Raw genomic sequence first — 25622 nt, forward strand, 5'->3', positions numbered from 1 at the left:
AATGCTACAGTAGTCACAATATCATTTGTGTCAAATAGCTACAGTTTTCTGTGCAGTTTTTCAGGGCAACTGGAAAACGACAACAAACCAATCAAAAAAATTAAGGGACAAGCAGCTTTTTAATCCAGTACACAAGGCAAGAAATTGATTTCGTACAATGCAACAGCAAGAACAATGTATGCAGCTTGTGTCGTAATGCATAGGGCAAGGACGGGGGGGGGGGGGGGGGATGGAGCTGGGTGGAGGGTAAGACTCTGTTTGACACTTCCACTTGTATCAAGTCCTAATGCTGTATGCTTAGTAGTGACTCTCAGATATTCACTATTCACACAGGGGAGGAACACAATGAAGCTTTCCCACTTTTCTTCTTCTATCTATATAGCATGCAGCTCTTATTTGCCATACATTGACAGGTAAATGTGTACATTAGGGGAGGAACTAGGTTACACATTTGACTGTAGTTAAGAATGTTTACTCATATAAAAGAACTAATATATATCCAATGTATAATTAAGGGTCAGAAGTCAAATTCACCTGATGGAGCAGATCACTGTACATCACGGCATCTCTAGGGACATACAGCATACTTGGGCACAATTTTCACTGTCCACTGCTCAATGCATGAACATTTAGAGCAGTAATCTTACATAGGTTGTTCCACAACTAAATTCCACACTGCAAGACAAAGTTGGCAACAATTAAAAGATTTGCAAAGGCTACTGTGTCTAGTGTCACTGCGGGGTAATAACAAACTGCTGGGGCGAGGCATTCATGCATTTATCCTCGGGTGAAACTGCAGAGTTATTGCATAGCATTTATATACTAACTTGGCGTGGCATTGGGACATGCCTGTATCTCTCCAAGACTTACTCTTTCTCTGGATTTGAGATGATGCTGCTCCGCGAGCCTTGCGTGTCAGACGAGGTGGAAGAAGTGGACGTGACAGAGAGAGGGCGCCCCGAATATGTCTGGCCTCGCGAATGTCGCCTGGCGAAAGACTGGATCAGCTTGTCGTTTGGTGTCAGGGCAAAATTCTCTATCAACTGTGCAATAAAAGAAGGGTAAAGGTCAATGAGAATATTCAGCTCTGGAAAGTCTTTCCTCCATCTCTCAAAAATCCAGAATGAGACTGATGATGATGTTTTCTGTTATGGTTCGCCCACCTTTTCACTCCGTGCTTTGTTCCTCTGTGTGTATTTTGGTCAACCATCATGCACACTTTTTACACACTTCACACACTTTCAGTCTTCAGTAACCATCTTTCCACATCACTTATCATTCTATTCCATCTTCCCCACTTCTCATATTCTTTCTCTTTAAGCTGAATAATCATCTTGGCCACAACTTGCACCAGATTACCCTATCTTTTCACATGTATTCAGTCTTTTCCTCTGAACCAGGGATGGGTGGCCAGGGGCAACCAGGGATGACATCTCATAGTGCGTTGTATCAAGTAAAAAAGGCCCTATAAAAATATTAACTATTGTTATTATTATTTACAAATGTACATTCAGCCTCCTTGGACAGTTTTGTCTCATTTTTTTTTACTGTTCAAATATTCCTCTTTTTAACCTCTTCTTCATCCCTCCAAGCACTAAATCATTCTAATCCTTTTCTCCCCTCTCTCCAATGGTGCATCTTCCATTCCTACATTCAACCTTCTACCCCTCATGTCTTCCCATCTTCCTCTCATCTCTCCTTCCTGCTGCACACTCCTCTCCCCACATCTCTGCCAACCTTCTTGCCATATCGCTCCTCCACGATCTGCCTCCTCTTCTGGAACTGGGCCTCCATCTTCTGCTGGAAGGGTCGAAGGTCATCAGACATCTTGTTCCTGTGCAGCGTCAGGCCTAGCTCAACTAGAGGGATCTATGTGCGAAACAGAGATAACACAAGGAAAAGTAGAAATTACGCGGTGCGTAATATATGTCCCCGCCGGAAGTGGTATTTTGTAGCAAAATGTACAATATAGGTCAGAAATCAAAGTCAACGGTCAAAGAAGTCAAAGGTCAAAATTCTGTGTACAAGTTTTGAAGCCCTCACCTAGTGCCATCACACAAAGCAAACGGAATCGAAATCGGGTTAGAAATGGTGAAGGAGTAGCATTTTGTAGCCAATGCACAATATAGGTCAAAAATCAAGGTCAAAGGTCAAAGAAGTCAAAGGTCATTCTGTGTAGAAGTTTTGTAGCCCTCACCTAGTGCCATCACACAAAGCAAACAGAATCGAAATTGGGTTAGAAATGGCGAAGGAGTAGCATTTTGTAGCAAAATGTACAATACAGGTCAAAAATCAAGGTCAAAGGTCAAAGAAGTCAAAGGTCAAAATTTTGTTTTGAAGCCCTCACCTAGTGCCATCACATAAAGCAAACGGAATCGAAATTGGGTTAGAAATGGCGGAGTGGCATTTTGTAGGAAAATGTACAATATAGGTTAAAAATCAAGGTCAAAGGTCAAAGAAGTCAAAGGTCAAAATTCTGTGTACAAGTTTTGAAGCCCTCACCTAGTGCCATCACATCAAGCAAACAGAATCGAAATCGGGTTAGAAATGGCGAAGGAGTAGCATTTTGTAGCAAAATGTACAATATAGGTCAAAAATCAAGGTCAAAGGTCAAAGAAGTCAAAGGTCAAAATTCTGGGGAAAAGTTTTGAAGCCCTCACCTAGTGCCATCACATAAAGCAAACGGAATCGAAATTGGGTTAGAGATGGCGAAGGAGTAGCATTTTGTAGCAAAATGTACAATATAGGTCAAAGGTCAAGGTCAAAGGTCACAACTGAAATTCTGTGTAGAAGTTTCAAAGCTCCCATGTAGTGCTATCATATAAAGCAAACAGAATCAAAATTGGCTCATAAATGACAGAGAAGTAGCAAATTGAACATTTTGATCACACACGGACGCACACGAGGACGCACACACGGACACACACACGGACACACACACGTACGGAGCCCGTTTCATAGTCCCCTGCTCGAACTCGTTCGGCGGGGACAAGAAGTTGATAAAAGATCTGGTCATAAGGGGATACCACAGAGTGGGAAAGCTGGCTAGGCTCTGATAGTATCAGAGGATCCCTGTAACAAACTGTGTATAGCTTTATCGCTAATCTCTGTGTAAGTACACACACAGCCAAAGAATCTCGACTGGAATTAACCATTACCAATGAGCGTACGGTTTGATTAACATTTTCGCTGACCGGTGGTGTACTGTATACGCCATATATTTCGCGAGTCTGAAATTTCGCAAATCGTGACTTCCCAACAATTTCGCGAGTGGTTAAATTCGAGATCGTGGAGTCCTGTACTGAACGGAGAAATGTATACGTGTATGTCACATTCATATCGGCATTAGAGTCAATATTTTCACGTTTTTAATTTCACGAATAGCACCCGACTCACGAAATTTGCAAAAATAAAAACCTCGCGAAATATTTGGCATATACAGTATGTGGTTTTGGAATGTACTCCAGTGAGCAGAGAATAAATCAGGCCACCCATATATCCCCACTCTACCAAGTCCCTAACTGTCCACAATAACAATCATGCAAGTGTACACATACAATGGGCTACCACATCTATGCACTCAATGTCGCACACTGAGGATTACTATCCGTACGTCTCTTGGTCGCCCATAAAAAAAAGAAACATAGCAAGAATTACAATTTTGCTGAAGATGCATCCTACCCAGTAACTCTCAATCAAAATGTTTTATTGCAAATGACATCTTACATAGACCACAATAAAAGGTGCAGTAACCTTTTAAATCAACTCGAATGACTGATGTCTGTCATACTGCCCTCTGCATCTGATTTCTTATTCCACAAACCCACTCAATGTGAAAAGAGACCAAGGTGACATACAGTGACACTACATGTATACCTGTTCAGCAAAGAGCTCCTTCAGTCTTGTGATGTGGATCACATCCTCGGGATGTTTGGTGATGTATTCCTCCACACAGAATGCCTGAGAGTAAAATCAAGGAAATAACAAGCATCTCTTTCATCTCACTATCCAATTTAGGAAGTGATTTGATTTGACTTATTTCATTTATATATTATTTATTGATTTGATTTATTTCCACATTCAATCTCTGAGGACAACATACCATATGCATCAGGAAGACTTTCAATATTTTTTTTTAATGTGTGTCTTTCTTCTACTACAATTCTGTGTGGTAATCTGCACAAAATCACATAACTTCTTCCTCTTTCTATGGCACAATGTTTCTGGATGATACCATTTGCTAGCCGTGAGGGGTTGGCATCATTTGTCCATTCTCTGGTGCAGTCATGTGGAAAGATCATTAATTCACCTTCTTGAAACCTAGTATCAAGAAAATTGTCTGTGAATAAGGATTATTCATCACATTTTCACTTGTGCTGTGATGCTATATAAGAGTATTGCAACACAGTTTTTCCCCTGTTGGGATTGTCTCACTTGCACTCTGGACAAATTTGGGGAAAATCAATTTCATGGCTCGCTGAAAAAAATAGATAACAGCTGAGTGTGTGGGTGCATCAGCCTTTAATAGTCCTGATAGATCTCTCGTGCTACTAACCCGTTCATACATGACTGGTCCGCCCATGACAGCTGAGTCAATGACTCCATTGAGCTGCAGGCTGAGAGGGTTGATGGGAAGGTTGGGGTCCTCCTCGTGCTGGATGATGAGCGCCCTCAACTTTCGGTTGACGTCCTCCATGTTCTCGATGGCATTCTGGATGGGACTCAGCTCTTCCTGCAGGAGTCAAGCCAGTTAGAATTAGACAATGAAAATCTAGTAAACTGTACCTCCCAAGTTTGGTGAAGTTTGTTGCAGTTGAAGAAGAAGATGAAAATTAAGAAAGTTTATGCATGATGGATGTCAGAGGATGAATGACTGCACCAGCTCACTTAAAGTCTTTGGCTCAGGTGAGCTTTAAAGAGAGGAGAGGAAAAAAAACATAAATATAAATATGAACTTTAAACCTTTACATATAACATGGTAATGCTATTTTCAAGCAATCTGTTGAAAGATCAATATAAATGACTGTCCACCAATAAGTTTCCAAAAATATCACAAACTGACCGTGAAAGTGTCTGTGACTTCAAACCAGCGCAGGATGCCCGGCAGTTTGTACTCTGTGCTGAAGTGGGTCCTCTCAATCCACATGGTCTTGAACTCATTATCTCGGTCCTTCTGCTCTTTGTGGAAAGGTCTTGAGTAGGTAAACTTCTGCACCTCATTCACTGAGTAGTAGCTGTAGGATAAAGCACATGGGTCACATAGACAGCAGTTAAAGTGGCGACCTTCTAGTAAAATTTTCAACCAACAAAATGAAATGTGCTGATTACTATTTTTCATTCCCCTTTCCCTTCCCTATAGAAGCAAAATAGATGACACTAGTCAATCAAATCTTCAGTAAATGCTTTGAGAGCTTTAAAACACACACATACACAATAAAAAAGTGAATACAGCTCTTTCTCAGGATCAAGCAGACATCAAATGAATCAAAGATTGGTTCCTTACTTCATGTAATCCTGAAAGTAGAAGTCTATGGATATGATATGAAATACATGGTTTCAACAAACCAGATGAATGGTAAACAATGATCGATCTCACTCACACATAGATTCAATGGCGAAGTTTAGGAGATAATTGATAATGTTTGACACAGGTAGCAGAATGTGAATGTTTTCAGTTGAATACCTGAGAATCTGCTCACTGATGTTCTTCCCTCTGAACTCCTTCTTGTTGTCTCTCTTTGGTTGAACTGGGACAATTTGCAAGACTGGAAGAAAGCAGAGTTAAGGAGCATTCCCATATGAAATGTTCATTCATTCACTCCTACAGCACGAGGTTGATACCGTCTACTGACTAATGCTAGTCATATGGCCCTTGTGGGGTAGACCACAAAGGGATCATTCCCTTTTTTAAGGTGCGTAATGACCGATTCCGGTTCGTTGAGGGCAGCAGACAATTTGTGGCACTGGGCGCAGCCATGAGCTCATTACGCGGTGTCTTAGCCAGCCCCCCCCCCCCCCCTCCCCCACCCCCCGGGCAACATGTTTATCGCGCACTTGTAACAAAGGTTCGCGCACTAATCAAGCGTTCGTGCACTCAGTACGACACGCCCATTGGCTAAAACAACCATGCATCAGTTTTTCATTCCGTGCGCTGAAGGGGGTGGGGGAGAAGGGGAGGGGGGGTCGGCTAAGACACCGCGTAATGGCGCTGCCCATGCCAAAAATACACATAGCGCGTCACAGAATCCGTCAATATGTGACAGACCACTTTGGTTGGTTCACACTCTACTCTTTATGAGGGATGTGAAGTGAGATCTTTTACATGTTGTAACTCTCTCACACAGCTGTTGTAACTCTCTCACACAGGGGATCTCCACTTTACATCCTATCTGAGGGACTGGGTGTTTTGCGTTCTTAGAGGGGATAGCATGATAACATACAACATTATTGCTCAGCAATACTCATGGGGATTCAATCCCCACCATTTGATTGCAAGGCATACATGCTTCTGACTGAGCCACCTCACTGCATTTGCATGTGGGGTCAACAATAAAATACAGCACAGAAAGCCAGTGTTATAATTATGAAAAGAAGCAGGTGGCTATGGCATCCAGTCATTTTCTGGTTGAATACACTATTCTATCTAAGGATCACTAGTGACAGACTTGTGTGTAAGAAACAAAAGAAAAAAATAAAAGTTTCACTGAACATGCACAGGCTGACTAAACCTACATACTGTACATTGTAAGTTGAACACCATGGGGTAAAAAAGTTAACACAAACTGTCTGAATCATATTGTCAAACACCTTCCTAATCACATACTTTTTTTCTCAAAGATAAGAGTATAGATTTAATGATTAAAATATCCATCTCTCACCGCTGAACTTTTGACCTTGTATATTATCAAATATTTGTAGTATCTTTAGTCCCTTGAGAGCAATATTCCAGATTACCATTTTCCCTTGTAACTGTGCAAAGTGTCATCTTTAGAAGACTTCACCCACTCCTGGACAATACAGACAGGCATTGCAGAATAACAGTCTTGCCAATACATGTCAGTGCAAGAAGCAGTTGCAGTCCTAACATGAGCAGCTAGCACAATCCAACAATTCAATTTCCTCTCTGATACAGGAAAAACAGTAGATGATATAAAATGTCACCAAAAACACTGCTAACCCGTTGAAGACGAGTCCCGAGTATACTCAGGCAAGTGTCTATGGGAAATGTGTGTTGTAGCAAAATCAGCTCGTCCTCAACGGGTTAAGTTGAACACAATGAGAAGACTTCCTAAGAGGCGAAAAGGATACTCTGTCCCTTGTTATCAAAGAGCTCCTTGTCAGGGGGTGTGGTCTTGTTTAGGAGGGTGGCATTGGGATACAGCTGCTGTTGCCTAGCAACAAAGTCTGCCAACCTCTCGTACTCCTTCCCCCTGTAGATGAAGACTCGATTCTGAAAGGCAAATCACAGAGAACCAGCAATGTTTCAAATGCCTATTGATGTTCACTTCTTCAGTATTTTGGCACTATGTAACATCTTGGTTATAGTGTGAGGAAAAATCTATAAAATGAAACCCAATGAATGCATCCTGATCATTTTGAGCATCCAAATGTAATCGATGAAAGTTTCAATGGTATGACCATCTTGTATGTCTCAATTGTACTGCAGGCAATATCGCAAAACTGTCTTGTACTAGCACCAGTGACTACAGAATGACAAGAACTTGTTCCAAAACTATCAAGTATAGAATATCTTTATTGATCTTTATAGTCACATCAAAGACATGTGTTATACCTTACTTTCACATGTCTTTCTTATTGAGCTATATTTTATCATCAGTGTCCATTAATTCTTTGGAACATATCCCCCTAGAATGACAACATTTTAACACTTGCACAGTGTATGACCTTAATAATAAAACTGCATGATAGGTCTAACAATGTAAAAAACAATACTCGAAGATGGTCGGGCTCATTGACCTTTGACCTACCCTCAAGAAAGCCGGGAATCCTTGGCCAATATACCAGACCTTGAAGTACTCTGGGGCTGGCCTTGGTTGCTTCATGATGTTATCATAGAGATCTGCTTGTCTCCTCTGTTATTATAACAGCACAATCAAGAATTCAGTCCATAAACATAGAAAAAAAATGTTAATAATTCTGCACAATGAAAACAAATGATAAATGTACTGAGTTTACTTTTTATGACATAAATTCATATACATATTGTGATGAATATACCACAACTACATAAATTGGCACCTTGACACTGCAATGCAAACCCCAATATGCTTTCCTTTTGGAAGTGATCTGAACATAATTTCTTAGTAAAACTACAACCACAAACAACAAACCGCTCACTTTTTAAACAAAAAAAAAAATTGCTTAAAAGACCTTTTGTCTCATGTCTTTCACAGCCAGAGCCATTTAAGTTTAAACTCTAGTGGGAGACCATGTTATCAACACTGGCAAATATTCATATGTATTTAAATGTATCAATATAGTTTTTTTTTTTGTATATGTGCATTGTGTGTGTGTGTGTGTGTGTGTGTGTGCACTAAATATCATCCATACTGGCTGAAGGTGTTCACATAACTCACCAGAATCACACTGAGCTGCACATAGTCAAATGTCTCCCTCTCGTACTGATTGCAAAGTTCCTTGCAGCGAGAAATCCCCCTCTCCCACATCTGTGGAGTTAATCAGACCAATCATCAGCCTTGATACGCCATCCACAAACATCAAATCCTTCTAGTTTACTTTCTCTTTTCTTCCATTCTTGGCACAATAGCTTAACACTCAAACTGAAATATTCTTCCATGCATAGGATTGATAGATTGCTTCTCTGTGACTGCATATAGGGACTTTTCACTGATCATGAGAAGTGGTCGGTCTGTCCACTATATGGTCATCGATACAATGAATGTAAGGGAGTGCTGTCATTTTGATTTAAATACGAAGCAGACATGTGTTCATTGCTAATTTCCCTACCAAAGAATTCATTTCTAATTTCCCTACAAATGAATTCATATCCATATCAAAAAGCAGTATCCCAGGGCTCTTTCTGGAGAAATATGGAATTTACTCCATGTTTCTCATACGTTCACAGAGATGCATGCATTGCACATCTATCAAAAAATATATATTTGTTTGTGTTTTCCTTTGACAAGGTACACATAGGGTAGGGATATCAGATGGAAAGAGGATAAAAACTCATCTTTTACTGGATGCAGTATGCATTCTCTCATTAACAGCTGTTGCAAACTGATATCTCACTTAGGCATGAAACATATTCTGCTGTGGCATATTCAACATCCACTTCCACGAAAACAGAAATATAATTTAAACCTCAAATAAGCACCATAAAGAGCAAACTCATACAATATTTGTGCAATCACACGATGCATATACTACTGTAAAAGTGGACATTTTTGCAGTGTTGAAAGTTTTGCGCACTTCACGCAACCAGAAGCTAGCACGAAAATAAAAGCATGTGAATATTTTTGCCCGCCATATATTCAAGTACTTGATGTCTTGATCCCACGGAATTAAAAACATGCGGAACTCTTCTTACCTGGCCAAGCGCGAACAAATGAGTCGCATGAAAATATCCACTTTTACAGTAGTCAATCTGCTGTCTACCAGAAGCTAGTATTAAAGTCCATCACAGGCAACAAACATGAATAATTCTTAATTTGCACTATGGGTGGACTGTCAGCACACACCTTGCCCTTGTCGAAGAATTCAATGATGTCATAGTACAGGACTTCTTTCAGCTGCCTCTCGGTGAGGGCCTCAGGGTACTTCTCACTCGTTATATAAAGTGGTGTGTCTGTCCACTACAGGGTTGGTAAGACAATGACAGAGAGGGGATTTCTCTAGGCTAAGCATGTTTCTTGTTGAACATTGCATATACCGGTATAGAAATCAAATTGTTTCCAATAGTATATGAAATCTGACATTGTGATACACAGAGCATACATATTTTAGAACACAGAATCCAAAATCAAATGAAGAATTCAATGCTTTTAATGCCATCCCTGCACATAATCTTTAATAAAATGCTATGTGCTTGCTGTATGTTGATGCTTTCGTTCTTATTGTTGTCTTTCCTATTTCTTCTCTTCTCTATGTAGTGCAGATGCCTTCTTTGGCATTTGTTAAACATCATGCATGAAAACAAAACAAAACAAAACCTGTGTTATTGCTGCAAGTATAAATGGAAATATCTTTCACTTCTCTTTGATATCAACATCAATTCATTAGTAATGTCATGTTTTGAAGTCCAACACACTAATATCTCATTACAATGTGGGCCCTAGTAATCTGTTCATCACTGCAACATGTACACTAAAGATATTGATCACAATGAATTCGTAGTGAAAGTCTTGATCTACAAATAATATATTCCTACTGAAACCAAGCATAAACGATTGTTCCCTTCAAAATTGATTCTTTGTCTAAGTAGGCAAGTGGAGTACTTCAAGATTGTCTTAAATACCTTTTGTCTGTCAGCCTGCAGTTGCAATGTGAAGGCAGCTTCTGTATAGTTGTCGCACTCCAGGTGCAAATCGCAAAGCTTGTAGAGGTAGCGTGTGTACATGTCTTGGCGGTCAATATCTTTGTAGAAATTCTGTCAGAAACACAAGCATGATTGTACTGGATTGTACCGGTAATCACAAGACAAGTTCTGGCAAATGTGTATGACTAGAAGCATAAATCCTGTCCAATGCACAGGTGAATTAGAAGATGTGTATCAACCCTGCATAGGCAAATTAGAAGATGTTAGAACTTATTCTTCTGGACCCAAGATATAGAAGAGCATTTAACAAAGAAGGATATGATTCTGCTCACAGGACCAGTATTAACCATGCAGAAACAAATTAATAACTAGAGGACGTGTGCATCTATTTCCTGCAGGAGTTCTCTTCTCTATAAACCCTTTTTTCTCATTCTTTGTAAGAAATCTTCCTTGCTACCATCCTACGACTTTTCAATTGCACAACAGGTTTGATAATTTCAATGACGTCAGCATTACCATCAGAATGGCATTCAATTTTATCACTGACGATCACTGTCACTGTTATTTTCATCATATCTACATTGTGTATCAGCATACATCCTTGCCATTCTAATATCAAGTGCTGTCATTATCAACATCGTCACTATCACTAACATCACTGCCTTAATCAGTGCTACAACCTTGATAATCACGGGACATCACTAATATCCCCTTATCAAGGCATATAAAGGTAGCATCATTATCTTTATCATTTTTATCATCACAACCTTTTTTCATCATCATTATTACTATCAGCAGCAACATCAATTACATTCATGTCTTCAATATCGTGACATCAACAACATGAACATCAGCATCAACATCAAAAAGTCATCCTCTCCCCTCCCTTTACCATCATTATCGTCAGATCATCATCGCGATCCTTACCAGGAGGTTGACAATGCAGCTCATCCTGTTCTCCTTGTTGTCTGTGTGCATGATGGCCCGGTAGTTCAGCAGTCTGTCCAGCAGCTTGGCCACCATGATCACAAAGTTCACCCCACTCTCCCTCAAGTACTGATGCTTCTCACAGAAATCTACCAGGCTGGAAAAGGATTGGAGCACAAAAGTTTTCATCTTCTTCTGTATAGCACAATATGGCTGGTTGATACAATGTGCTAGTCATCATTAGTGATCACCTTGGGCACCCCACACAGGGTTTACATGATTTTCCCTTTTGAGATATGTGTGTGTAATAGAGCACTTTACTTTACTGTTTAGCTTGCAAAAAAGGTAAAACTTCAGCATGTAGGAGTTGTGATCCTTGTACACACACTTGACTTTCAATGTGTGTTGTAACTGAGTGAAAGGACTATTACCTACAATATTGCTCAGCTGGTCTCACTGGCCTCAGAGCTGATACCTTTTGATAGTCAGGTACACACTTGGTCCAGATCCCGCCCTAAGGCATGTTATTACATCACCACAATCACCATGTGATAAAAGTTAATCAAGGCCAATCAAGCGATCTATTCAATGGATACAGGGTAAATCTATGTGGAATGAAGAAGTTCCTAATGTACATGTAGCAAGACAAACCTTCAACATAAAAAAGGACATCTCTGGCTTTACAATAAAGAAAAATGACACAGCCTTTAAACTGATACAGCATTAACACATTGAAGGTTTCGACAAGTACAAGATCAACTTACAAAAGGCTGACTGCCTCTCATTGGCTGGTAATGAGGACAAAAGTAGACTTACATCTCTTTGAAGATATCCTTGAATTGTTCATCCCCTCTACCTCCTTCTACCAGGGCATCCAGCTGACCGATGATTTCCCGTTCAAACTGAGGAAGGAACACCAAAGAGAGAGTGATATCAAAACAATGTGCATCAATATTCCATCTATCCGCAAAATTTCAGCCACAAGTTTGAGCCTCTCCATTTCCTTGGGGTGAGAAATAGCTTATGAAAATGGTTAGGTTTGTTGACTCTACCAGTATTCTGCACAACTACAAATTTATCAGAGGTGGGCTTTAAATACTGGTCAAATCATAAACATCATCTGAAGTGCATAACATTTCCCAGATGCCACTAAACACACAAAAAAATTAAACCACTCGCAAAATCATTGGGAAGCCCCGATTCGCAAAAAACTTTTTAAGACTTGTTAAATACACTGTGTATACAGTAACAAGTGAAGCATGTGGAGCATGCACTATGTGGTGTTACATTGTTACATTTCAAAAAAGAAGACAAACTACTATCACCATGACCACAAATGGACCCCAACTAACCATCTTGAAGTTGTTCTTGATGCTGAACTCGCAGTTGATCATGTCGTAGAAGATTGGTATCGTGGCCCGCCGTAGCTCCACCTCGGGCACCAGGGCCACCTCCAGGAAGGGCCCAATCATGCCCGGGATGAACTTGATCTTGTTCTTGCCCAGGTAGTTCCACATGGTGCGGATGATCTCAAAGGCCACTGTCCTCCGCATGTCACCATACCTGCATCAACACACACATAGCAGTAGAGTCCTCTAAAAAGATGTTACATAGGGACACCTGTTTACTAACACAAAGATGTCGCTTTACCTACCAACATAATGCAGAGCTGCCAAACATTTACCCAGCAAACTCAGAGGCAATATACACAGATGAATATTTGTGCCTTACATCCATCTATACAACATTTCAAAATCAGTGAGGTCTTTTGTCAGGATGTGAAGAAATAGTAATTTTTGTCAAGGAAGTCTCCTGCAGATGCAAGAGGACTTTGAGACTTTTATGCTTCATATTTCAATTTATGCAGAGTGTGGCACTTCCACTAGATTTTGGTTAACCCTACAGCTTAGAAAGTTTAGCATCAAGCATGTACTTGTAAATACTGTACATGAAAAATGTACCACATCCCTTATTTGTGGCAAAACAGGTTATGAGCACACACAGTTCTATCTAGGTTAGAAATCATTTGCCCCTTACTTATGGCAGAATATTACTATACATATAAATGTATCAATATGGACATTTCAATAGCAATGACATTCATTGCGATACACTTATGCAACTTTTAACACTGATTTGCACACACTACAGCATAGCGCAGAACACATGGCTCCACAGTGCATTCATCCCGCTGCCATTGCAATACTTACATGTCAATGACACTGTTGCGTTTGGATTGTAGGTGTCCCTCTAGCTGCAGGGATTCGTGGGTGACGAAAGACACAGCCAGATGGAAGAAGTTGTTCCACAGATCAAACTCAAACTCCTCGATCTTGACGAAGGAGCGGTGGAGAACGCGTGCAAACTGCTTCATGGCAAGCAGGATTACACTGCACAGGGGGAAAGAAGAGAAGAGAAAATTGACAAAGAAGACATTACAAAATCATTTCATTCCCACAGCAAGAGGCAGTCTGTTTGACTTGCTCTCTTGTTATCACATTTGGTCTAAAGTCATTGCTATTCATGCAAACAGCAGACAAAGTTGAAATACACCCTCAAAAGATAAAAATGATATCTGACATGACAGAGTGAATCAGAAATATTTTTTTCCTCTGAATGCTGAAAGCAGTCAAGTACTTATTTCATTTATTAAACACTTCATGATTGGCAAGGTGAAGTTGATGTATGAATGATATCGTCATGTTGCACCATGTTCCTCATTTTAGAGTCTTCAGCATGCTCCTTATACGAGTCTGGACTTACATCATGTGTCCATTTTGGAAACGAATAAATGCTCATAGCAAGCAACCTTGGGATGAACAGCTTACAATCTGGATCAAAAGAACTAGGCATTAAGGGTGAAGTGCCTTGCCTCATGGCACTACCGTTGCTGCAAATGGGCTTGAATAGATAGCCTTACTAAGCTGTTATTCAATAACAGTACAATGCTTTTTCATTTTAAATTCCTACTCCAAGAGAAGCAGGAAAAACAGACACACACATGCATACACACAACCACGCTCACACATCATGTACCAGGTGTGTAATTCATGGCTTCAATCACAACTTTATGTGTTGCTTAATGAGAACACATTTACACTACAAAGCTAAAAGGACTGAAAAACAATATCAAAACATGTACACAATAGGCATTCAAGTGCTTGTCATTTTGTGAGGTGGCGACCTCAGCTAAAGGTACTCTAGCAGCACTCACTTGTTTTGCTGGAGGATCATCATAGACCAGTCTGATGGGAAGACGTTCTTGGTGACGAGGTCCTTGAAGACACAGAAGATCTCCATGAGGAAGTCAGTGAGGTCAGTCCGGGTCGGGAAGTTGTTGATGTACTCCTGGTAGTGGTAGTCCCCCATCTGGCGCAGGAGTCCTATCATGAGGGCCACATACTTGCCCTGCACACAATCAACATAATGTCAATCCATTGACCCTGTGGACCTATAATACTATGAACTTTTAAACCAACATTGCCACAGGAACTCCATTAAGCCCTTCACTTCCTGTCATTCACGAAACAAGGATGCTTACGCATGCACACTAATATACTTGAAATGTAATTACTGTTTTGTGCTTATTCATCAACAGATCAACCCCTCCCCCCCCCCCCCCCCCCCAATAAACTTGTCAATTTAGACTCCCTAACCTTGTGGGATCAACAAATTAGATGGATCTACATTAATCATCTAATGTGGATCTGGATTGCTACAAAGAAACAGAAAATCAAATACAAACTTTTGTAACACTTGAAAACTGACAGAATACTGCCAATGTTACAGAGGTAAAATGACAAACCCTGTGTGTAAGGAATCACATTTGATGAAACATAGAAAATTACTTAGGGCATTGTTTTCCCAAACAACATTAAAAGGAAAAAATAAATCTTCACAACCATCTAACCATGATTTCTTTCTGACTTTGATTTTGCACACACCAAACAAATAAACTCAAATATCAAATTATTTGGAGGGGAAGAAATGAGACAAAGCAATCTCAGTCCTTGTCTTGTCAGCTGATATATAGAAATTCATCCTCACTGCCATCTGACTGATGTCAGCTTCCCTATCTCTTTTTCAGCTACACAGTCACAGGGGTGTCTAGAATTCAGAGATCAATACTCACAATGAGCTTTTCTTCATTGTTCAAGAACATGTGGATGACGGCTTGAATCAAAGTCCGGAGCAGCGTGTGCATCAGCTCTGACGTGTCTCCATGAGTACATTTCTGTGAAGAGAGAAGAGAAATGCAAGTGAGCCTTTAATGTATGCAATGTGAGCCCTCGTATAATGTGTACAATAGTACATTACATGAGTGCTCACATGCCTAGGGGAAACAGCAAAATATTTACTTTTGTGAGCCCTAGCCCATGTATTGCATCCTTGTTCATACTTTGTGTTATACGTCAACTGTGTCATTTCCATGTGCATGTATGTTATACTAATGTTATTGTCATTTCCATTTGGCTGAATGAATAATATATATATATCTATATATATCAATAATAATAATAATATAAATAATAATAATAATAATAATAATAATAATAATAATAATAATAATAATAATAATAATAATAATAATAATAATAATAATAATAATAAATAATAATAATAAAATTAATAATGATAATAATTATACTAATACTAATAATACTACCACTACTACCACTACTACTACTAATAATAATTATACTACTACTACTACTACTACTACTACTACTACTGATAATAATAATAGTCTCACGGGAGATGGGATGATGATGCAACATGCTATGCTGATAATTTGATTTCACTATTATAATCTAGTGCTATCCTCCCCTCCTCCCCCCCCCCCAACACACACACTCAATACTTGCACAAAACACATTTAACACTTTCACTGGCAATGCCTCTACTTGAAAATGACAAATCTTTAAAACATAAGAAACACTTAGAATGGAAATAACATCTCACATAACTTAAACCAAATTAATATATCAAATCTATATTAATATATAAATAGTTTCTAATGCAAAGTTGGGATAAGAACAAACAAGTGGGGCATTTTCTTGACTCCTTATAAAAAGAGTGACAAAGGAATGGTTAAGAAAAAACAAAACAAGCGAGGTTTTCTTAGAAAGGTTGCCAGTCAGAGAGTAACGGAGTAATCAATAACAACTGGGTGGGGAGGAAAATGAAGAAGAGAGATTGTCCTCGCTAATTGTTTTTGAGGAATAAATGAAACTGGGGCAGAGAAAAAAACTAAATGGGGAAGGTGAAGAGTGGTAGGGGGTGAAGGAAGGTCCTGGCAAGCTGTATGAAATAATCCATGCAAGCCGAGTGATGTGCTGCTCCTAGACTCACTGTTTTGGGCTGCCACAGTGTGTCAAGTATCTCTGAGAAGAGCTCGGCGCATGACTTCATCTCCTCTCGCTTCTCAATCAACACTTGGAGCTGGTTGCTCATCATTGGTAGCAGCACTGCACGGCATTCTGTGGTGAGAAACAAAACCAGTGTATCCTTAACCCGTTGAGGACGAGTCACGAGTACACTCGGGCAAGTGTCTATGGGAAATGCGTGTTGTAGCACAATCAAACCGTCCTCCATGGGTTAATACTGGAGGTATATTGGGAAACGCAAAGTACAGGGGTGGTAGACATACTAGGAGGTGCCATGGTCTTTTGAGGGTCCAAAGTTCAAGTCCAACCTTGGCACTTGTGTAACGGATACTGGAATTGTTAACCTGGAGAGAACGAGTCCCGAGTATACTTGGTCCAGCGTCAATGGGAAATGTGTGTTGTAGCAAAATAAGCCCGTCCTCAACAGGTTAATAGTATTTCATTGATCCTTGTTTTCAATTTACATAAAACAAATCATCATGGTTTAAAAATCTGCTCATAGAATACACTAATTTAGAAACTAAAACAAAACACTTTATACATGATACTCCTCTCAACCCAGGTGTATAGATGGCTACCAAGGAGGAAGACTTTGTCCAAGCTAACAATCCTTGAATGACAGCCGTCACAATTTAACTATGATACACCTAAATACAAAATGTAAATGAAATTCTACAAAAGATATGGCCAGAAGAGCACACGCAAAAATGTCACATGGGGGCAGTGTTACACTGCTGTATTCTCTATCTACCTGTGTGTGTTTTTTTTTTTGCTTTGTTTTTTCCAGGTGTATATTGGCGAACTTTAGATCTGAGACACTAATCCTACAAGGTGGCTATTTGGCAAAAAATTATGTTCTGCACATGTGTGAATCAGCTGTTCCCATTGTCCAACCTGGGAGAAGGCACGTCATAACCATTAGAGTTGCAGATCTAAATCTCTCTTGACTAGTAATTGCACAATGGATGCCTCATTTCCATATCAATGCTCAGGACAACCTCATCCCCAAGAATTGTAAATGATATCATCATTTGATCTAGTGATCTAGAGAAGAGTCGCAAGAGAGGAATGGTGGCCCATCGTCACAATACCTCTGACTTGGAAAATGTCACTCTGCACAAAGTCTCTCAGACACTCCAGCTTCTGCTTGACCAGGCGGTCCGGCGGCAAGTTGAGGATGAACTCCTTGAGGTGGATGGCCAGCTCCTTGGGGTTGAATTGTGTCATCATGTCTTGGATGATGTGTGGCAGGAATCTCATGGCGGCTCCCTACAGGTTTCCAAATAAAGAGGAAGGTCAGTCACTATGTGGACCAACAGTCACTCCCACTTTCTTTCCTCACATATTATATTCCTTTATCTAAAAGGCAGGTGCCTCCAATAAAAGGGAATGCTGGGGAAGGAGGGGGGGGGGGGTAAAGCTGAAACAAACTAAATACTATTGCCTATGAAAACTTGTACGGAAGAAGTATTACATATTTCCACAATCACTTAACCTTCAGGGGAAGAACCCTTTAATAGCACAAAAAGTTCACTAATGCTTTCGTTTGGATTTGTAGTGCTAATCTAATAAAAGAGATTGACAAAATAGACTAATAAATTAAAAACAGGAGTAATAGCCATTTGGGGCAAAAAGTTTGATACAACTTTTCTTGTGATGCTGAATCAGATGTGGATGACCCTTAGAGGATGCTTATGTTTACAAACAAGTGATGTTCTTGATTTAAGACTGTGCAATAACTAGGGCATTCTCGCCTACCTGACACAACACTATCCTATCGTCTGTGTATGTCATGAGCCAGTTAAGAGAACGGAAGACCTCCCTCATGGAAGACTCAAATCCTTGCTTGCCTGTGGCTTCACCATGTAACCTTTTTAGAAACAAAAGAGGAAGAACAGATAACAGAGTTGACATGTAATTCCAAGTGACTGAGGTAGTGTAGAGTCTAGCATAACTTGACCAAACATCATCTTTCATCTCCGTCCCCCCCCCCCAAAAAAGGAGAAAATCAATGTCTAAATAGAAAATGAAGCAGTACAACTGTTGTAGCTGCCTTCTCAGATGACTCCATCCTATTCTGTATTGGTTCAACAATCTCACCTTCTGCAGCTTCTTATACACTTAACAACAGGCTGAAAATCATAGACAATAAAACAAGGCAATCGCCGAATTGTGTCTCGCCCATTCGCGTACAAGGAATTAATATTTTTTATAACTCCCACAAGTTAATTGACCTGCTTATGACCTTTGACCTTGTGGTGACCTTCAACACCCTAAGGGACATTCACCATCCAAGTTTGGTCACAAACGGACAAAGGGATCAAAAGTAATGAGCCATAATCGAAATGCGCCATAAAAACTTAACATTGGGCCCTAAAAATTTGTTGACCCCTTTCTGTGACCTTTGACCTTGTGATGACCTTTAACTCCCCAAGGGACATCTACCGTCCAAGTTTGGTCACATACGGACATAGGGATCAAAAGTTATGAGCCACAATCAAAACGTGCCCTAGAAAATAACATTGGGCCCTAAAAGTTTGTTGACCCGTCTGTGACCTTTGACCTTGTGACGACCTTCACCTCCCCAAGGGACATCTTCCATCGAAGTTTGGTCACAAACGGACAAAGGGATCAAAAGTTATGAGCCATAAACGAAATGTGCCCTAAAAACTTAACATTGGGCCCTAAAAGTTCGTTGACCCCTGTCTGTAACCTTTGACCTTGTGGTTACCTTCAACTTCCCAAGAGACATCTACCATCACCCAAGTTTGATTGCCATTGTAGCAACATGTGCTGAGTTACGTGTGATAAGAGAGTCTTGCAAGTAAACTTAAACGTATGACCTCAAATGACCTTTGACCTTATCATGTGACCTCTTACGGCACCATAACATGAAGGTACCCCTAGTGCATCCATCACCCAAGTTTGATTGCCATTGTAGCAACATGTGTCGAGTTACATGTGATAAGAGAGTCTTGCAAGTAAACTTTAACGTTTGACCTCAAATGACCTTTGACCTTATCCTGTGACCTCCAACGGCACCATAACATGAAGGTACCCCCAGTGCATCTATGACCCAAGTTAGGTTGTAATCCAAGCAACTTATGTGAAGTTATTTGTCAAAAGAGAGTCTTGCAGGTAAACTTTAACATAGAAAAGAGAGTCTTGCACATACTCTTTAATTTATGACCTCAAATGACCTTTGACATCATCACATGACCTCTGACAACACCATAACATGAAGATACCCCTAGTGCTTCTATCACCCAAGTGTGGCTGCCATTGCTGTAACAGATGCCAAGTTATGCATCATAAGAGAGTCTTGCAGGTAAACTTTAACATTTGTGACGGACGACGGACGGACGACGGACGGACGACGGACGACGGACGACGGACGACGGACGGACGCCATTTGGATCCCTTAGTCTCACCTTCACCTCCGGTGGGCGAGACAAAAAGTAGTAGTATACACAATGTCACAGCTGTGTTAAGCTTATTCTCTGTGTTCCTGATGGTCCCGAAGTTGCTGTACTTTTTTCAAAAAACTTTTCAGCACTAGAACTATTATCTGAATCAAATGTAGACACACAATGACATTGTAACATATCTAGATTGAAACAGTTCAGAAGGGACAGATCACTGAGTCTCAGGGAATGGAAAGGTGAAAGGCCACTCACGCCACAAAGAGCTTGCGCGACCTGAGGATGAACTTGAAGAGGTATTCGATGGCCTTGAGGGCCTGCAGCAGCTGAGTGGGGCCATCCTCCTCATTGGCACTGTCTAGGTACTCCTTGAGTACCTTGGCTAGTTTACTGTCGAGAGACGGATAGGAATATGAGACACCATTAAGCTCACACTCGTGAGGTCAACTCATCAATTCACAAGCTGAAGGACAGCACCAACATAAAGTGTTTCAGGGGTCGATGCCCTTTTCCTCTTCCCAGCCAGTGAACTCTTTTTGTCTCCATGAATATATCTCCCATTTTTACAATTGTGACTGTGCACCTCAAAACGAACATTAAGTCGCACACACTGATTTTGCGTGAGGACTGAAAATAAGTGAAATGGGTCAACCTAGCCGAACTTTGACTTTTTCATATTTTCTGAAAGAGCGGGTCTTCTTTTACATTATGCTCAAATTTGGTATCATAAAACGGGCAGGAAAGTGTGTTTTTTTAGCAGTTTATCTCGAACATTTTTGGTAGAATAGTGTGATTAGGTGTGTCTTTAGAATCCCTTTTTTATTTCTGAAAAACCTTGTCCACACTCTTCGCTTTCAACTCTAATAACTTTTGAAAGGATGGTGCTACTGCTTTGAAAGTTGGCATTAATTATGGACAGAATGTGTTAATGAGGCATGCTTAATTTCAGTTTAATCTGATAATCCCTTCATTGTTGTTACTCTGGTGGTTTACTTCCTGTTTTTTGGTCCCATTCATCGCACAGCCAGCATGGTTTGGTAAAGATTAAGTGCTTGAATAGACATTGTACTTCAGAGCCTCTTTTCTTACTTCACACTTTTCCTGAGTTTGTGCTTTCTTTCCAATATTTAGATAGGTTAAGAGAGTCCATTTGATTTGAGTTATACATCAATTTAAAGCTTAAAGTCTGCTCTTTCAGAACATGGTCTTAACTAAAAATTCATGTCTGACGACTTTTTGTTTGTTTTGAGGTGCAGGGTCACAATTGAGGCTTATTCAAATGTCATTATCTTTGATTTGATCACAAGAGTAACAAGTTTTAAAATGCATGCAAATGTAGAAAAAGGATTAGATGACATTTTTAATTTACATTTCACCAACTGTTGTAATTCTTTTGTAACTGTCGTTTTGGGTGAGTGACATCCATAAGTAAATATACTTAGTATAAGAAAGAGGCAAAGTTATCACATGTTCAAATAACACACAAGAAATGCATTAATCTCATCTGATTCACAATCTTTTTTTAATCAAAACTTTACATAACATACAGACCCCTTCAAGATCCCTTCCAGAAAATGGATGTAATTACTAGTTTAGCATCTGCAATGTACATTGTCAGGATACTCACTGATCTGCGAACGTGACACTGTAATGTTCGTTGATGTAGGTGTCCAGTACTGGTCTAAACTGTTGGTATTTCCTGTCTGCTATTAAGCCTATGATGAACATCTGTCAGGATCATTAAACACAGACATTGCATGAATAAACGACTATAAAAATTATATTATGCATTAAAACATCTCTAAATTCTATATTACGATGAATATCTATCAGGACATTACACACAGACATTGCATCAAAAGGTGGCTATAATAATTATATTATACATTAAAACATCTCTAAATTCTATATTACGATGAATATCTATCAGGACATTACACACAGATATTGCATCAAAAAGTGGCTATAATAATTATATTATACATTAAAACATCTCTAAATTCTATATTATGATGAATATCTATCAGGACATTACACACTGACGTTGAATGAATAAACGGCTATAAATATGATATCATACATCAAAATATCTCTAAATTCTATATCATGATGAATATCAGTCATAATCATAAAACACAGACATTGCATGATTAAATAGCTATAAAAATTATATTATACATTATTTAAAACATCTCTAAATTCTATATTATGATGAATATCTGTCAGGACATTACACACAGACATTGCATGAATAAACGGCTATGAAAATTATATTATACATTATTCAAAATATCTCTAAATTCTATATTATGATGAAAATCTGTCAGGACATTACACACTGACATTGCATGAATAAATGGCTATAAAAATTACATTATACATTAAAACATCTCTAAACTCTACATCAATACTCCTGAAAAAGAAAATGATATGAAGGAGTAATCTCCACATGATTCTCCTATTAATTTTTCCATCCCCATGTCTTGCATGCTATCTACGGATGGTACCCACCCTGCAATGCAGTCACAAAACACAGACACACTTTTTATTCTTAGTAATTCTTATCTGATTTCATTCAATACAAATTTATTGCATAAATTTCACTCGAATTGAATGTGTACGAATAAGGCCAGTGACAATTTAAAGGACAAGTCCACCTTCATAAACATAAGGATTGAGAGAACGTAGCAAAATTAGTAGAACACATCATTGAAAGTTTGAGGAAAATCAGACAATCCGTTCAAAAGTTATGAATTTTTGAAGTTTTTGTGCAGTAACCGCTGGATGAGCAGACTACTGCAGTGTATGAATAACTTAGATGTCACATGCGTACAACAATATAAGGAAAATATAAAGAGAATTTCACAAAATGCCATCTTTTGAAAAAAGTACACATTCCCCTGACTCGTTACCGACAAATGTTATGGGTAATATTATTCCCCCTGCCTTTAGAAAGAGGCAAGTCAAGAGCTATTTTATTATGCGAAAAAAGTGAAAATATGTTGAATTTTCTTTTACATTTTCTTTATACTGTTGTACGCATATGACTCACAAGCTGTAGTAGTCTCCTCATGCAGCGGTTCCAACACAAAAATTTAAAAAATTCATAACTTTTGCATCGATTGTCCAATTTTCCTCAAACTTTCACTGATGTGTTCTACTAATATTGTTGCATTCTCTCAATCCTTATGTTCATGAAGGTGAACTTGTCCTTTAAGGCCATCAATCATTTGAAACCAGATTTACTTACCATACGAGGATCAAAAGAATGAAATTAGACGTCACAATCACACACATTGTACATGCATACAATATATACATAAATACACATACATATAGTTATGTATATGTAACACAACATTGTAAGTATGAACTTACCACTGCATTGAAGACTGGTTTATCATACTCTTCAGACTGTGGGTTCTCTGCCATGATGCTAAACAGGGCATCCAGAGTGTCTTGTAGAAACTGAAACAGGACAGAAATATATTCTTCACCATTAACAGTCTTTAATAATATCACACCAGCAGCCTCATGATCTCTAATCTGCAGACAGAATTCATTCAACGCTTATGTCACTGTGTGTAGTATTTCCTAGTCCCAATGGAATGTACATTCAAGTCTATTTGTGTTGTATATTTCACAGAGTGCAATCTACTTTTATTCTTGCTTATTGATATTGTTTTAGAATACTTACATATATGTAGCTTGACATCATCACTAAAATGCAAATTGTACAGCACTATGACCATGCTGCTTTTTTAGTACAAGCAATAATTTGGCTTTAAAAGAAATATGCAGATTGCTGCTGCACTTTTGTATAAACAATTATCACAGTTTTAAAAAAAAAGTACCATGAAAAACAATTACAAGACATTACTTGCAAAGCCTCTGAAGACCCTTTTAATATAAATTTTGGTCCTAAGTGATTGCCACTTTTCTTGTTCATGCCATGGAGTCTCCATGTTTACGTTATCATTGTCGATTGCAGTTACCTTGACAACCTCCTCCCCATCCACCTTCATGAGGTACTCCAGACTCTGTCGGATGCTATCCGGCTCCGCTCGCCATTTCAGCAGTCCAAGCAAATCCACTGTAGATACAACCAGCACATCAAGCCACTTAACCTATGGGGCTCTCCTTCATTTAGCTCACATACCAAACTTAAATCAAGATTCACCTCAGCTGAGGAGCAAAATCAAGGTTATACAAGCTGCATACATTCATTTTTTCCCCCTTTTCAAATTAATTTGACAATGGCCATGACAGTGTTTAACAGATTCTTATTCTGATATTAAAATCTGTCTATGCCATATTGGTGGTAAGAGTACTGTATAAACTGTTATTTTTGTGACGGTATAATTTTTGTGAATTTTGCAAATCACAGCTGGATCGCGAATCTAACGTGCAAAAATGTTGCCATGCGCATATAGGGGAAGAGTGCATGTCCGATAGCCTCCGTGTCAATTTGAAAAACAACATCTCGCGAAAATAAAAGTTTACACACTATGTTAGAAATGACCAATATCATAACCACAGTAGTATATACTTGGCTCTATAATCCATAATATGACATCACACCAATGCTATAAGTTTAATGATACAAATGATGTTGATAGTGACAATATTAATGCTGCTGATGATGAACATACTGAGACTGCTACTGCGGTCATTATCATTTTTATCATTATCATCACTATCATTAACTATCATTTTAAGATTGATGACAAGTGAAGTAACGACAACAGAATAGCAATTTGATGTGAATGAAGATGATGAGGGCATTTTATTAATAACTTACAATTACTACAAAGAATTTCACATAAGCCATGTATAGCAAGGTGCACACCACACATTTAGTGAGCTGTTCTCCCTGCCTAGGAAGCAGAAGGCGGGGGGGGGGGGGGGGGGGGGGTGGTTGGAGGAGGAGGGGAGCAGGGGGATGTGATTTAGAGGTTGTACCATTCTGGGTCAGCTTGTGGAGCACACGACAGTAGAAAGGACAAAGGTGTCCTTGCTGCTAATGGTGAGTCCCTTCTGGTGCTGGGAGGTGTGGCTCTGGTGCTTCTCCTCATAGGCCTTCAGCTCATTCCTTGTTGATGGCATATTCAGGTACGCCGTGCTCGACTCCATGTTCTTGTCACACTAGGATGGGAGGGGGTAAAAAGTGGAAAAGGGAGGAAGGGAAAACTGTCAGTAATTATCTTGTCTGTCTTACATACACAAACACACAGACACAAAACAAACACAAACAGCCAGTATCCACATGATTAGTAGGTGGTGAGTCAATTGAAATGTACCCTTCAGGTCCACATTCCACTTCCACTGACAAGAAGGACATGATTTTTAAACTTTCCAGGGGCATTC

General features: G+C 39.4%; 1 pseudogene; it reads right to left on the reverse strand.

Moving 5' to 3' along the window:
• The window catches only part of LOC139714850 (dedicator of cytokinesis protein 1-like), a 55777-nt pseudogene extending 30377 nt beyond the window's left edge, over window positions 1-25400 (reverse strand).
• Between the last annotated feature and the right edge of the window lie 222 nt (window positions 25401-25622).

Source organism: Diadema antillarum, unplaced genomic scaffold, assembly GCF_040938485.1.
Source record: "Diadema antillarum isolate AM-2024a unplaced genomic scaffold, OU_Dant_1.0 seq00002472_RagTag, whole genome shotgun sequence".
NCBI classification, from domain to species: domain Eukaryota; kingdom Metazoa; phylum Echinodermata; class Echinoidea; order Diadematoida; family Diadematidae; genus Diadema; species Diadema antillarum.